Source organism: Rosa chinensis, chromosome 3 (assembly GCF_002994745.2).
Source record: "Rosa chinensis cultivar Old Blush chromosome 3, RchiOBHm-V2, whole genome shotgun sequence".
Lineage (NCBI taxonomy): Eukaryota > Viridiplantae > Streptophyta > Magnoliopsida > Rosales > Rosaceae > Rosa > Rosa chinensis.
Window position 1 is genome coordinate 1,711,353 of NC_037090.1, and position 16,321 is coordinate 1,727,673.

Genomic DNA, 16,321 nt, shown 5'->3' on the forward strand with positions numbered 1-16,321 from the left:
TTTTATATAATAGGAAATAACTCCAATTACTAAAAGAAAATATTGACTTTCATAAAGCCAATATTTTGGCTGGTCCATACTTGTTATTGGGCACTAAAAATGTGTCTTGGGCTTTCATTTAAATCTCATTTAGTGAAGCCCAAGTCCACACGAAAAGCCCGACAATCGTTTAGGCCCAATAGGTTCGGTTTTACCCGAAAAACCTAATTATGTCCAAATAATAAATCTAATTAATTATTTGGTCATAACCAACTCTTGTTTAATCTTCTTCATATACAATCTCAAGGATCCACTTATATGGTGTGCGATCTCTTAGGTTCTAATTAACAAGGCAGTGAAGTTTATAGAAACCATTCTATTTTGTTTACGAATCAAAAACTCCATTTTTGATTCTCCCTTGTTATTAGGATTATAAATGTTTATTAATCCTCGGGGACTTCACAAGTCATGAGTGACGTCTTGCAACATATCATGACTACCCTAGTTAATGTAGAATAACAAAGAACCTATTCAATTGGAATTACAATACAATACGGTCCTTCTCTAACACTATGTTCTAAATCACATCATCGGGGTATGGAATTGATATGTCAATCCCCTAATGTGATTTTCATTCTTATGTGATTCTTAGAATGTGATTAGAAACTCCTTTTTAATCTCATTCAATGCTTTGGCCAAAGACTTATTGAATCACATCTTTGAACATACACCTTATTTACTTAAGGATAGAGATTCCTTATTGTACACTCACATGTCTCCATGACCGAATTGATTATACCAATGAATGCATTTATTATATCCATTAAGGGACACAATATTATTGCATCATCAAGAAATAATCAATTCACTCATAAGACAACTATGGTGTCTCAGGTCAAAGGACTAATTTGTATTATTGCAATTTAGAGTTCAAGTTTGACATGTAAGTAAGACTCCATACAAGAACTCTAATGATCGCGTTCAGTGTACTCTTTAAATTAAGAGCACCCACATACTTGTATTAGTGTCTCCACACAAATGACAAGAGACATATCATCCTCCATATTGAGCATACATAGTATGTGCTAGTCTTTCCGGATTATCAATGTCCAAGTGATAATCCTATGACTAGGAACCTTTTAGGATAAGAGTGTGAAAGAGTAAAGGTCTCACACATCTAACTCTTTAGATTACTTTCTCTTTAACTCATATTCCATGGACCTTGTTCAATCAAATATCAAATATAAGCAATGAACAATAAACTTGCCCTTTTGATTAATAATAATTACAATAATAATTACATCAAAATGATTGTTTTAGGACACAATTCCTTCAATCTCCCACTTGTACTAAACCCAATCAGCCATGAAACGTACACCCATCTTCTCAAGATGTTGTTCTAGCTTTGCTTGTGATAAAGGCTTAGTGAATGGATCCGATATGTTATCAACAGATGCTACTTTGAGAATGTTAATGTCTCCACGATTAACAATCTCCCTTATGATATGGAAGCGTCTTTCGATGTGTTTGGATTTTTGATGAGACCTTGGTTCCTTGGCTTGAGCAATTGCCCCATTGTTGTCACAGTAAAGTGGAATCGGTGACTCAATGGTAGGAACAACATCAAGTTCAGTGATGAACTTTTTCATCCAAACTGCTTCCTTTGCAGCCTCTGATGCTGCAATGTATTCTGCCTCAGTAGTGGAATCTGCAGTAACGCTTTGTTTGCAGCTTCTCCAATTTACTGCACCTCCATTCAAGGTGAAGACAAACCCTGATGTGGATTTTCTGTCATTCACATCAGATTGAAAATCTGAGTCTGTGTATGCTTCCACTTGCAACTCTGATTGCAAATCACCACCTCCATAAACGAGGAATAAATCTTTAGTCCTTCTCAAGTACTTAAGGATATTCTTAACAGCATTCCAGTGTTCTAAACCTGGATTGGACTGATATCGACTAGTTATGCTTACGCCATAACTGATATCAGGTCTTGTGCATAGCATCGCATACATGAGGCTCCCTATTGCAGATGCATATGGGATCTTGCTCATCTTTTGCACTTCCTCAATCGTTTGTGGGCACATTTTCTTAGAAAGGTGAATGCCATGTCTGACAGGCAGAAAACCCTTCTTAGATTGTTCCATGTGAAATCTATTCAGCACTTTGTCTATGTACAAGGATTGAGATAATCCAATTAATCTTTTTGATCTGTCTCTATAGATCTTTATTCCTAGTACATAGGCAGCTTCTCCAAGATCCTTCATAAGGAAAGTCTTGGACAACCAAACTTTAATTGAAGATAACATTCCTACATCATTCCCAAATAGTAGGATGTCATCTACATAAAGTACAAGGAACACAACAGCACTCCCACTGACCTTCTTGTAAACACAAGGTTCATCCATGTTTTGTGTGAAACCAAAAGATTTGACTGCATCATCAAAACGGATGTTCCAACTCCTTGAAGCTTGCTTGAGTCCATAGATGGACCTATGAAGCTTACACACTTTATGAATGTCATCTTTAGAAGTAAAGCCTTCAGGTTGATCCATATAAAGGTCTTCCTCAAGGTTGCCATTCAGAAAGGCAGTCTTTACGTCCATTTGCCATATCTCATAATCATAGTGAGCAGCTATAGCAAATAATATCCGAATAGATTTAACCATGGCAACAGGAGAGAACGTATCTTCATAGTCAATGCCCTCTCTTTGCTTATAGCCCTTTGCCACCAACCTTGCTTTGTAGGTTTCTATTTTACCATCTGAACCTATCTTTTTCTTGAAGACCCATTTGTTTCCAATTGGTCTAATACCAGGTGGAGGGTCAACGAGAGTCCAGACTTGATTGGTATACATAGAGTCAATCTCGGATTCCATGGCTTCTTGCCATTTATTTGAGTCAACGTTTGACATTGCTTCATTATAACTAGAAGGATCATGCAGGTTTTCATTGTCACCAAGGAGATTTAACTCCCCAAGGCTTTCATGACACAAACCATACCTCTTGGGAGGTATCCGGATCCTACTAGAAATTCTTGGAGTTTGTGTTATAGTTGGTTCAGGAAGTTGTTCAATGGGAAATGGAGTGTTAGTTTGTGGCTTGTTGGACACTTCCTTGAGTTCTACCATTTGCTCAACATTTCCATCAAGGACGTAGTCCCTTTCAAGGAAAGTGGCATTCCTGCTAACAAACACCTTTTGTTCTTCAGGTTGATAGAAATAATATCCTAAACTATCTTTAGGATATCCCACAAATAAACACTTGCTTGATCTAGCTTCAAGCTTGCCTGCTTCTAGTCTTTTGACATAAGCTGGACAACCCCAAATCTTAATATGATTGAGACTTGGTTTCTTCCCATGCCACATCTCATATGGTGTAAGAGGGACGGACTTGGAAGGCACTTTATTCAACAAATAAATTGCTGTTTGAAGTGCATATCCCCAAAAGGATATAGGCAAATCAGTATAGCTCATCATGGAACGAACCATGTCTAACAAAGTTCGATTTCTCCTTTCAGAGACACCATTGAGTTGTGGTGTTCCAGGAGGAGCTAATGAAGAAACAATGCCTTCTTGTTTGAGATAATCAATAAACTCATTGCTTAAGTATTCGCCTCCTCGATCAGATCTTAGAGCCTTAATACTTCTGTCGGTTTGTTTCTCAACTTCATTCTTAAATTCTTTGAACTTTTCAAAGGCTTCAGATTTGTTCTTCATAAGGTATAAATAACCAAACCGAGAATAATCATCGGTAAAGGTTATGAAGTATGAGAATCCACCTATACTAATAGTGGACATGGGACCACATACATCGGTATGTATTAGGCCTAGGAGTTCTTTAACTCTTGTTCTTTGTCCACCATAATGTGACTTGGTCATTTTTCCTTTTAGACAAGACTCACAAGTAGGCATAGGATCAGATCCTAATGACTCTAAGTATCCATTTTTGGATAATTTGTGAATTCTATCTTGGCTAATATGACCAAGTTTAAGGTGCCACATCTTAATGGGGTTAACCGTTTCTCGAGATCTCTTAGATCCCAAAGCATTTTCCTTCATACAGTTAATACTACCATCTAAAGCTAGATGAAAGAGACCATCAATAATATTAGCATGACATATCATGCGTTCATTAATAGATACAAAACCACTTAGTTTATCAAAAACTACTCTATAACCATCCTTCAAAAGCATGGAGATGGAGATAAGGTTCTTTATACATATAGGAAGATAAAGACAATTATTTAACTCCAATGTATCTCCTGATGGTAACTTCAAAATATAAGTCCCCACGGCTTTGGCGTCAACTCTTGTGCCATTTCCTACACGTAGGGTGATTTCTCCAGCTTTAAGCTTCCTTGCTCCCACTAGGTCCTGCAACGAAGTGCAAACATGGTGGGATGCACCTGAATCAATTATCCAAGTGGAAGTATTATTAACTGTAAATATTGATTCAATCACATTGATCATACCTTCCGTTGAAGACTTGTTCTTCAAGGATGCAAGATAAGCTTTGCAATTCCTCTTCCAGTGCCCATCTTTGTTGCAAAAGAAACAAATACCTTTTGGTTCCTTTTGTTCCTTCTTCTTCTTCTTTTGGACTACTCCCTTAGGCTTTATCACTTGTTTCTTCTTCCCTTTGCCTTTGGACTTACTGGATGAAGAAGAAGCGATAATGGCCGCACTCCCACTCTCTTTCTTGATGTGTTTCTCAGCTGTTACCAGCATATTGAGAAGATCTGAAAGAGTATGATCCATTTGTTGCATATTATAGTTCATTATGAACTGAGAAAATGAATCATCTAGGGAGGAAAGAAGAAGATCTTGAGCTAGCTCCGCATCAAGTGCAAATCCAAGGTCTTGAATTTGCTCAATAAGGCCTATCATTTTTAGACCATGTTGATGCACAGGTGCACCCCTCACATGCTTTGTCTTAACAAGCTCATTGACTACTGTGAAGCGCACATTTCTATTTCTCTCACCAAACAATTCAGTGAGATGAAGTAACATAGAACTGGCGCTATCCATATTCTCATGTTGCTTCTGAAGTTGTGAGTTCATGGATGCAAGCATAACACATTTAGCTTGAGTGTCATCATCCTTATGCTTTTGATAAGCAACACGTTGCTCATCGGTTGCATCTTGAGCCAAAAGAGTGTGAGGGGGTGCATTTTGTAAGACATAAGCGATCTTATCGAATGTCAATACAATTTTCAAATTGCGGAGCCAGTCATTGAAGTTTGGGCCCTCAAGACGATTTTCATTGAGAATTTTGGTGATAGGGTGTCCTGACATATTGCAATCTACATAACATAAAATAAAATAAATCAGATTTATTTTTAAAACCAAGTGACTCGGGTCTTAAGAATCAAATGGCACCCTCTCACTATTTTATCAAATTCCAAATCCCTCAAAGGAATTCGAGAGTATAAATTAAAACTCTTAGTGAGTATGGAAGACTCATTTTCATTAAGCCAACCGCATCATAATAGAACTATAAGTCAACTTAATTTCCATGAGAGGATACTCTTATCCAATCACATCAAATGTGAATATCCATAACTTTGGCCTCTAAAGTAATTAAGTCTCACCATAATAGGATATTGATAAATTACTCTAGTTAAGCTATACCCAACATCTTATGTAAGTATAGAGATCAAAAATTAAATCTCATCATAATAGAATATTGACCAAGATTTGTCCCTACCTTACAACATCAAATGTTGAATAACCTCTCTTTAATGCTCCTAGCAAGAAATACCTCCGTTCGGAATGATATTCACATGCAAGAACATCTACTAGGAGATTACAATGTTGGAAGGCCACAAAGAAGCATTCATAATGACTTCTTCGTTTTTCAACTTAATATCACTTTGAGGGAATTTTAAGGTCTCATCTTTAATAATCTTATTAATAACAATCACATTGCATTTGCTTTGATCCTATTGCAATCACACATTCATTATACTTGATCTATAATAAAATACTCCCACTAATTGTTTTCAGAAAAACAATTTGATTTCATCAAAAAACATTTTTCAAATGGAATCATGGGAAATATAAAATTACTTGATCAAGTGCAATGGACATGCAATTATAATAGGTCACATAGGATGATTATGGACTTGTTGTTTGATCCAACATGAGCCAATATGTTGGATCAAGGTCATGTTTGGGTGGTTGATTTTAATTACGCGTAACGATTACGAAAATTAAATAACTAAGCTAAGCTATTACACTTTGCACTTGAACTTCTTTCAAGGCTAGATGACTTCAAACTTCTTCTTTGGATCATCCTCATGTGCATCCATCTTCGATTACAAGAGTGGATTAGGGGCATACAAGCTCCCATTTAAATTTAATCAAACTTGAATAAATTAAATAAGCTACTTAGTTACACAACCAAATGAATTAACTACTTTAATTACATAACCCAAATGAATTAACTACTTTAATTACATAACCACATTCATTCAAAATGAATAGTCGGCCAATCACATGCTCAATTATATTTGGCCATAGTCCATAATCATCCTTTAATTAACCAAGATTAATAAGGTTAATTAAACAAGCATAATTAACTCAATCAAAATAAGTTAACCACTAAATTACTTTAATTTAATGCAAGTAAATTAGTTGAGTGATTTAGGGGATGATGATGTCTTACATCATGCATCACTAACTTTTGGTGAGTAATTTAGGGGATGATGTCTCACATCACTTTTGATGAGTGATTTAGGGGATGATGTTTTACATCATGCATCACCAACTTTTGGTGAGTGATTTAGGGGATGATGTTTTACATCATGATTCACCAACTTTTGGTGAGTAATTTAGGGAGACATGTCTCTTATCTTGTTCCAACTTTTGGTGGGTAATTTAGAGAAACTAATAGTAAAGATGACTAACTCTACCAACCTTTTGGTGAGGGAATCATGGAAATGATTTTATGTCATCACTAACTATTGGATAAATTTCAATTCATGAATTTATGGATCAAAAGTGAAAGCAAACACCATGAAAAATTAGCTAGTTCATAACTAGTTTAGACATGTTCCAAAGCTGGAAATAAAATTCCAGTTTTGTGTTCTTCCATTGAACATTTGTTTACTTCATCTTTGAAGCCCAAAATCATGCATACCCTAAGGCATATATAATCTAATATGTTTCTAAGATTAACACCTTAATTAAGAAACATATAGAATCCCTTAATACATATCTCATATGCATCAAAGTTTCATAAAACTTAAACCACTTCTTACATGTAATTTCCAGAAAACTTTTTCTAGCTATCATAAAATCTACCTTACATCACATGCTTCATAACTTTTATGATAAAGCAAATTTTATGATCTAAATTACATATTACTCTAAGCTTAAGAAAATCACATCAACCAACATACTTAGCCATGTTTATAACATATCAAAATTAAGCCAATGGCTCTGATACCAATTGAAGGAATGGATGGATTTTAAAACTTTTTAATTAGTGCGGAATTAGTTTAACCATTAAACTACTAACTAAACATAAAATCCATTCCTTTAACCCATGATCTTGGCTTATTGTGATATGTATATAAACATAGCATGCATAGTAAGGAAGAACAAAGAGGGAGTTTATGTTCTACTCACCCTTGGAGCGTGATCTCAATCCGATCCAAGTGAACCACCAAAGTTCCTCTCCTTGATCTCTCCTTGTGTGTGTTTCCTCCACCTTGAAGCACCTTGAATTAAGAACTCCTTCTTGTACTCCTTCTTGTGCTTGTGATCTTCTCCTTGATGTAATAAGTAAAGCCACAAAAAGATATGGCCTCTAAGGATCTTCACCAAGTGAATCAAGAGATGAAGAAAGATGAAAGAAAAGAAGAAATTATGCAAGTGTTCTTCTTTCCTTTAATTTTGTAATGGACCAAGAAAGAACTCTTTCTCTCTCTCTCTCAAATCTCAAATCTGAAAATAATTGTGTGGAGACACACTTATTCTCTTTGTCCATGCTTTCACTTTTATATAATAGGAAATAACTCCAATTACTAAAAGAAAATATTGACTTTCATAAAGCCAATATTTTGGCTGGTCCATACTTGTTATTGGGCACTAAAAATGTGTCTTGGGCTTTCATTTAAATCTCATTTAGTGAAGCCCAAGTCCACACGAAAAGCCCGACAATCGTTTAGGCCCAATAGGTTCGGTTTTACCCGAAAAACCTAATTATGTCCAAATAATAAATCTAATTAATTATTTGGTCATAACCAACTCTTGTTTAATCTTCTTCATATACAATCTCAAGGATCCACTTATATGGTGTGCGATCTCTTAGGTTCTAATTAACAAGGCAGTGAAGTTTATAGAAACCATTCTATTTTGTTTACGAATCAAAAACTCCATTTTTGATTCTCCCTTGTTATTAGGATTATAAATGTTTATTAATCCTCGGGGACTTCACAAGTCATGAGTGACGTCTTGCAACATATCATGACTACCCTAGTTAATGTAGAATAACAAAGAACCTATTCAATTGGAATTACAATACAATACGGTCCTTCTCTAACACTATGTTCTAAATCACATCATCGGGGTATGGAATTGATATGTCAATCCCCTAATGTGATTTTCATTCTTATGTGATTCTTAGAATGTGATTAGAAACTCCTTTTTAATCTCATTCAATGCTTTGGCCAAAGACTTATTGAATCACATCTTTGAACATACACCTTATTTACTTAAGGATAGAGATTCCTTATTGTACACTCACATGTCTCCATGACCGAATTGATTATACCAATGAATGCATTTATTATATCCATTAAGGGACACAATATTATTGCATCATCAAGAAATAATCAATTCACTCATAAGACAACTATGGTGTCTCAGGTCAAAGGACTAATTTGTATTATTGCAATTTAGAGTTCAAGTTTGACATGTAAGTAAGACTCCATACAAGAACTCTAATGATCGCGTTCAGTGTACTCTTTAAATTAAGAGCACCCACATACTTGTATTAGTGTCTCCACACAAATGACAAGAGACATATCATCCTCCATATTGAGCATACATAGTATGTGCTAGTCTTTCCGGATTATCAATGTCCAAGTGATAATCCTATGACTAGGAACCTTTTAGGATAAGAGTGTGAAAGAGTAAAGGTCTCACACATCTAACTCTTTAGATTACTTTCTCTTTAACTCATATTCCATGGACCTTGTTCAATCAAATATCAAATATAAGCAATGAACAATAAACTTGCCCTTTTGATTAATAATAATTACAATAATAATTACATCAAAATGATTGTTTTAGGACACAATTCCTTCAATAGGTCCCTAAGAACATGATGTGGTGGTAGTCACCTCCTTCTCCTTGCTCCAAGCTCTTGATATTGGTAAGCAAAATGAAATTTGGAATCTCTAAGGTGAGTTGTGGTGTTGAATGGTGGAGGAAATGGAGATTGTAGTGGTGGAAATAGAGGTTTTAGAGGTGGAGATGGTGGTTTTAGTGGTGGAAATGGTGGTGTTTTCTCTAAAGAGAAAATGGATCTTGGATAGGATGAAGATGATTGAATGGAGTCAAGAATTGCTAAATAATTCATCTTTGGCCTCTCTTTGATCAGCTATGTGTGTCCTCTTTGGTCCCATAGTGAGCAAGAGATGCTCTTACACCATTGTCCCTCAAATGGTCCCAAATTGGCAAGGTGACAAAAGGACAAGGTGTAGGGAGATATTTGAATTTCAAGTGATGGGATATTCTCACAACCATGGTCCTCCTTTGTTGGAAAAAAGGCCCTCCATGAGTGGCGGCTCGCCGAAAAAGTCGCGTGAAAAGTTTGCTGGAAAAATCGTCGGAAAAGTCGATTTGCAATTTTCTTCCAATCTCCGTGTCTTATTCCTCTAGCTTCAAATCTCCACATTTCAAGCCTCAAATAGTCATTTTATTCTCAATACAAGGTTTCCTACAAATAAAAGGAAATGGATTAAAAAGGGTAAAATAGCATGGAAGACAAATCACTTTTCATAATTATGGGGCATAATTGCATAAGTAATTTGTGACTCAACAATAATCACTTATGCCAACAGAAAACCACAAAACATATGAGCTCTTTTACTTTATATTCTATCCAGATTCATCCTTGTAAGAAAATAAGCTCTTGTATATATCTGTCAACTTTAACAATGTGTAAACAATTTCTGGGAGATTTTTGTTCTTCATACAGTTTTACACAATCGCAGATATAATGCAATATCATCAATCAATTCAACATGCATATCAAAACATACACATTGAAGCACAGACAATTGTTTCGATTCCAAGAAACCACATAATAATCAAGAAATTGTAAATTTCATCCGGTCACTATCTACTCTAACCTAATGCACGCCGGGAATGCAACTAGGGTTCTTGTGCACAATAAAAAAAAAAACTCAATAATCATGCTATGAATTGAAATCAATTTCACAGAAAAACCTATTTTTGCTTTTTTCCCAATTTGTTGCAAAAAATCTCAGCGGAAGCATGAATTCATTGTCTAGATGCAGCAATCGACTCTATTGGCTTATTGATTCATAGCAATCGGGGTGTTGAATCCCCTCCCGAGATGAAAACATCTCGCTCGTTTCCCAATCCAATCCCAAACCTTCATCTGGATCAAAAACTGACCGTTGTGATACAACGGTCACCTGTTCTTCATGTTGTGGTCGGGTTTGGGCTTGGATAGTCCGCGTGCTGTGACTGGGCCTTCATTGAGTAACTTATCTTGATTAGGTACCTGATCAGTTACTTGACCCGTAAAGCAAAAACCTTTTATTTTATTTTATTTTTTTTTACGTTTGTTTTGCAAAACCCTAAAACGATTTTCATGCCAAGAAAAAACTGAATTCATATTTGCGAACCTGGCTCTGATACCAATTGTAAAAACATATACATGCTCACAATCATATACATACAAGCTTGACAATAATCACATAAGAATCAAGATTTACCTTCAGTACAATTGCTATTATTTATAACAAAAATTTACAATACAACTACTGTACTGATGCTACATCAATTACATAACAACACTTAGCCATTGATGTCACTCCTAGGCTCTAAATTTTAAATATGTTGTTTAGGCTTTAATTAGTATAAATTAAAGAATAAGTGGTGTTCACTTGGTCTGACTAAAAAATTTATACTCAATAATTCTTAGATTTACATCCAAAAGTGGAAAACAAAACAGCTCAACTTGAGTATATTTGGAAACCGAAAGAGTTGTAACCCAATCTGTTTGGGTGGAGGCTGAAGTTATTAGGGTTACTTAAGGACAGAAGTGTCAACTTGCAATTATAAGGTTGGAGAGGTGACGTTCAGTGGGAAGAAGTACGACTTCTCGCTCCTCTTTGCGAGGCCCCCGAAGCACTCCTCTGCTGCGTGAACATTCTCTCAGTCTCCTCACTCTCTTCCGCGACCCGAGCCACCGTCAAAAGCATTAGCACCACTACCGTAATCACTCTACGCTATTATCCGACGTCGTGCGAGCTATGGTACGTTGACTAAGGGTTGAAGGAAAAGCTGAGTTTTCTCTCGTCTCTTTTGTTCAAAGCTTGGTCAGGGAAGTGGGTTTTTATTGAAATCCTTTTAATTGAGGTTCAAATTGGAGGAGTGAAAGGAGACATGGGAAGCTTCTGGGTTTAAGTTGGAACCGAGGCAAAGGTAAGAAATTGGTTCACTTTCAGTTTTATCTTATCATTAAAAGTCTCTCCATCTTATTGGAAACACTGCTGTAGTGAAATTGGAAACTATTATCTGATAACGTTATTTATGTCGGATTTAGGCTCCAGTTACCCGATGAATGGAAGATTTGTGATTTCAGATAACATGGAATAGTAAACTTTTGGAATCCAAGTGGGGTGACTTCAGATAACATGAAATAGTAAACTTTTGGAATCCAAGTGGGGTGACTTCAGATAACATGGAATAGTAAACTTTTGGAACCCAAGTAGGGGACTTGGGACTCACTATGGATTAGTGATTTTCCACATTTGATTATATACGTGATGCATGATGAAAATATTCTTATTTGAAATTTATAATTGTTTTTAAGTTAAGGTGCTTATAATTTTGTTGATAGCTGTGTGTGAGAGCGGAAAGTCGGTCGATGACTTCTTTGTGATTAGCCACCCCTAAATCTTATGTGGGTAAGCTACATCAGTGGGCCTGATGCTTTTTATCGCAATGACAATCCGGTTCCGTGTGTGTAAATTGGATGTTAAGTTTGACGCTCTATAACTGGTAAGGTCGGTTATTGGTAATTCTACGGAACTAGGCCATCAGGTAAACTGCGCGTAGTTTTCGAATCATGCACCTGATTTTAAGAAGGAAAATATTTTAAGTTTGTCGTTCTTATATATATATATATATTCGTTTTCGAATAAGGTTTTAGTTGGTTTTCGAACCTAGCCGGGGTATGTCATACAGAGCCTTGAGGATGAAAGCTCACCCTTACAATAGTGCGTATGTGTGTGCAGGTACTGTGCACTAGTGACTAGATTGGAGGACGAAGCTGAGTGTGTGGAGACTTTTCCGACAATTTATCATTTAATGGAAAGTCAGGTTCCGAATTTCTATTTTATTTTTCCAGTTTCGAATTATTATTCGGAACTTGTTGACTCTCGGTTCGTCTTTACATCGATAAATTGTTAAGGTGATAATTATTTGAAATCGTAATCGAACCATCTTTAGACGAACAAGTGAAAATCAATTGACTTATAAAATTTTCACCTCAAAAATTTTAATATGTTACTGTTGTGCATTTTCAAAAAAATTATTTAACAAATTGCCTTGCAGGTTCTAAGAATATAAGTTGATCCTTCGGTTTATGTTTTAGAGATTTGGTGCAATGTGACGTGCTTAAACTAGTGGGGTGCAGTTTAAGGCGTTATAAATATAATTTTACTAATTTGTTCTGAAGGTGAGAAAGAAACCCCATAATTTTCACCCAAAAGAAAATTCCATGAAATTACCCAAAATTGTGAACTATAAGCACATGATTTTTGGCCAAAATTATGTGTTCGTATTTTCTCATCAAAATTTAAACCCTTAAATAATGAGTTTTAAACACTTCTCTAACACGCAGTACTCAAAAATCGTGATCCAATTTTATTTTTTTTAACTACTTTCCAAAGTAAAAATAATTTTTTAAAAAATCATTTGAGATTTTGGTATTCTGTCAATTAAAATTAATTATGCTCCACGGATAGTTGGTTTATGATCTTATCATGTGTTTATCAAGGTTTAATATATTTAGATATGTTATTGTTTTTTGCGGGTGTTCCCGGCCATGGTACCTCCTAATGTGCAAACCATGCAAAGCTATACTTTTATTCAAACTGTTATGTTTCTTAATCAATTCACTAGTGAAACATGATTTTTAGAATGTCTATGTTCCGCAAGTACAAGTATATTTCAAAAGTCATTCTCTATGAATACTTAGCATATGACACATATAAATTTCTAATGACATTAGAATTCTAGAATGTGACCCTCTATGGCACTTCCAAACATGTCAAACCATCTCGCTAGCTTCCTATTTTTATTCAAGTTCTTCCATGCAATGAAATGACTGTTGGTGTCAAAATGGTACTCCGATTGACGCAACTCAAAAATATCAATCTTTTTCTTTCCATGATTTTCTTAGTCTTCCGCCTTTTGAAAAGAAAGAAAAATATATATATATATATATATATTTTTTTTTTTCTAGAGCCGAAAAAATTCCTGATTTTTTTTTGTATGATAGATTAGATCATTATTAATGTTCATGCAAGGAATCTCATATATTTTTTAACCAGGAATGATTATTTTATATTCTTTTTTTTTTTTTTGTGAAGCGATTTTTTATTCTATTATAACTGCTCGGATAATTGATGTTTCTCCTGCCAAATAACAATTTGACAGATATGCAATAGACGTAAGGACCATAAAATCAAGGCTTGAGTCACCTTCGAGTAAAACCACACACTCAATAATGTCTTTGTAATTTGAACAGTTGAATCCATAAATCAAAAGTTCGAAACATACTAGAAGAATTTTTTGGCCGAGTTTACCATACCTCAGGCCCTTTATGTTACACAACTGTAATACTTTGTTATATATGTTTCACCACTGTTATGTCAGGAAAAAAAAAGTTTCACATGAGCTCTCCTTTTGCAGTGTGGCAACAAGACCAATAAGAGATTAGCTTTGAGTGTAGATTGGATAAAATCTACATAAGTCATGCAAATACATAGGCGCCTTCCCTTCCCAAATGAATGGGGCGGTTTAGGGGTGCTTTTTGGTTGAACAATTATATATATATATATATATATATATTCATATTCTATCTAGAGCAATGAAATTTCAGAGCGGTTTAGGGTCACTTTTCAGTCTCATTTCCATATCTCGACCGTTCAGTTTTTAGCTACTAATATATAGATAATCTCTGCAAAATTTCAACCAAATTGATGGTCGTTAAGACATTGATAACTGCCTTAAAACTAGTATGGTTTAGGTTGGATAGATTCAGTTCATCCACTAGTTTAAGTGAGTTAGATACCTTAAAGATCATCAATTTGGCTGAAATTTTGCATAGATGATCTATACATTAGTACCTAAAAACTGAACGATTAAGATGTGGATATGAGACCAAAAAGTGACTCTAAACCCTAATCTCGCTCTAAAATTTCAAAGCGAGGCCTCGCTCTAGATAAAATCTGTATATATATATATATATATATATATATTACATGCGTTTTTTCAATCAAGTAAGAATCTGACAAAAATGTAAAGAGAAGTGAGAATAATGATAGTTACAATATTATTAGCTTTTTATCACATCAACAACTAGACTTCAGTGAATTGAACTCATGATCAGTCACTTATGAAGAGGATGCTTATGCCACTAGACTAAATGATATTATGCTATCATTTTTTTTAATAAGAATCACTATTATTAGTAATCAAGTCATTAAATAGCCAAGAGTCTACCATGCATTTCTATAAGAAATCCGGCAAAAAAAAAAAAACCTAGAAAAACCTATTTAAACCAATATTTAACTCATTAAAATCATGAAACCCTTGCATGAAGCAAACCTAACCAAGCAAGACAACTTCGTTTTCTAATAAAATAAAAAAAAGGGTGCGGCTATTGTTACCCTACCATCTGGTTAGTTCACCCTACAAGAAAAAAAAAACTAAATATTTCAATTATACCCTTTTAAATGTTTTTTGAAAATAATAATAAATCATAAGAAAATAAAATTCAAAAACTAGAATCACCAACACCTGCCATTGTTTTGCTGTCATCACTGCTTTGTTCTTTTTTCTTTTTTATTGTTTCTTTTTGTTGTTAGATGTGGTTTTTCATTCCACAACCGATTGATCTCTAGAGCTCTTCTACCTTTCTTCAATACTAATCGATTCCTCATTAGTTACCCATACTTATTATTCCTTCAATAAATTATGAAGAACAATTCGAAAATCTGGTATCTCTTATCTCTATAAATAGGCTTTGTATCGAGAGCTAGCTAGCTAAGCCTCTAATTGAACATTATTAATTAATTGCTTGTAATGCTTTTTTTTTTTTTTTAATGGTTTGTAATGCCGACTCTTGAGTTTTGCAAACCTGCAATATTAATTATGATCTTCTTCTCCATGTTATTATCATCATTAGAATTTATGCAGGTACGTAGCAAGGATTTTTTTTTCCTTCCCTTTTTATGTTTTTGTTTTATAGGTCTAATTGTTTTTTCAATCTTATTTAAGGGTAAATTGAAAAATTCAGTGTGAAATATTATATATAGGGTGAACTAAATAGATTGTAGGGTGGCAATAGCCGCACCCAAAAAAAAAAATCTTTCATCCAGTCTAATATGCCAACATGCAATTGTGGTATAGATAACAATTAGAAACATCTCAGAAAAGCATGTAGAAATTACTTCCACTTAAAAAAAGCTTGCATCCAAATGTCTAATAGCATAAAAAATTAAATTAGGGCCATCTCCTTCCCCTTTGGGTTAGAACCAGCTCCATCTTCAGCAGCTAACAACCTGTACAACATGTTGGTCTTCTTACCCTTACTTGCAGTCTTCTTACTTGATTCAGTATCACTCTTTGCATTCCTTCATTTCCCTTCCGTAAATGCCATATGGCAGTTTATTCAGGCATCCCACAGGGCCTTCGCTTTTCCTCTTTCGTAGTATCACTCTTTTATCATTCTTTTCTTTTCCTCAAGACACGCTAACTCTAGCGTGTCTTCCTTTTTGCATTATTTTTATTATTGTGAACAATCTTTACTTACAATTCATATCTACATATGGATTTTTCTTTTA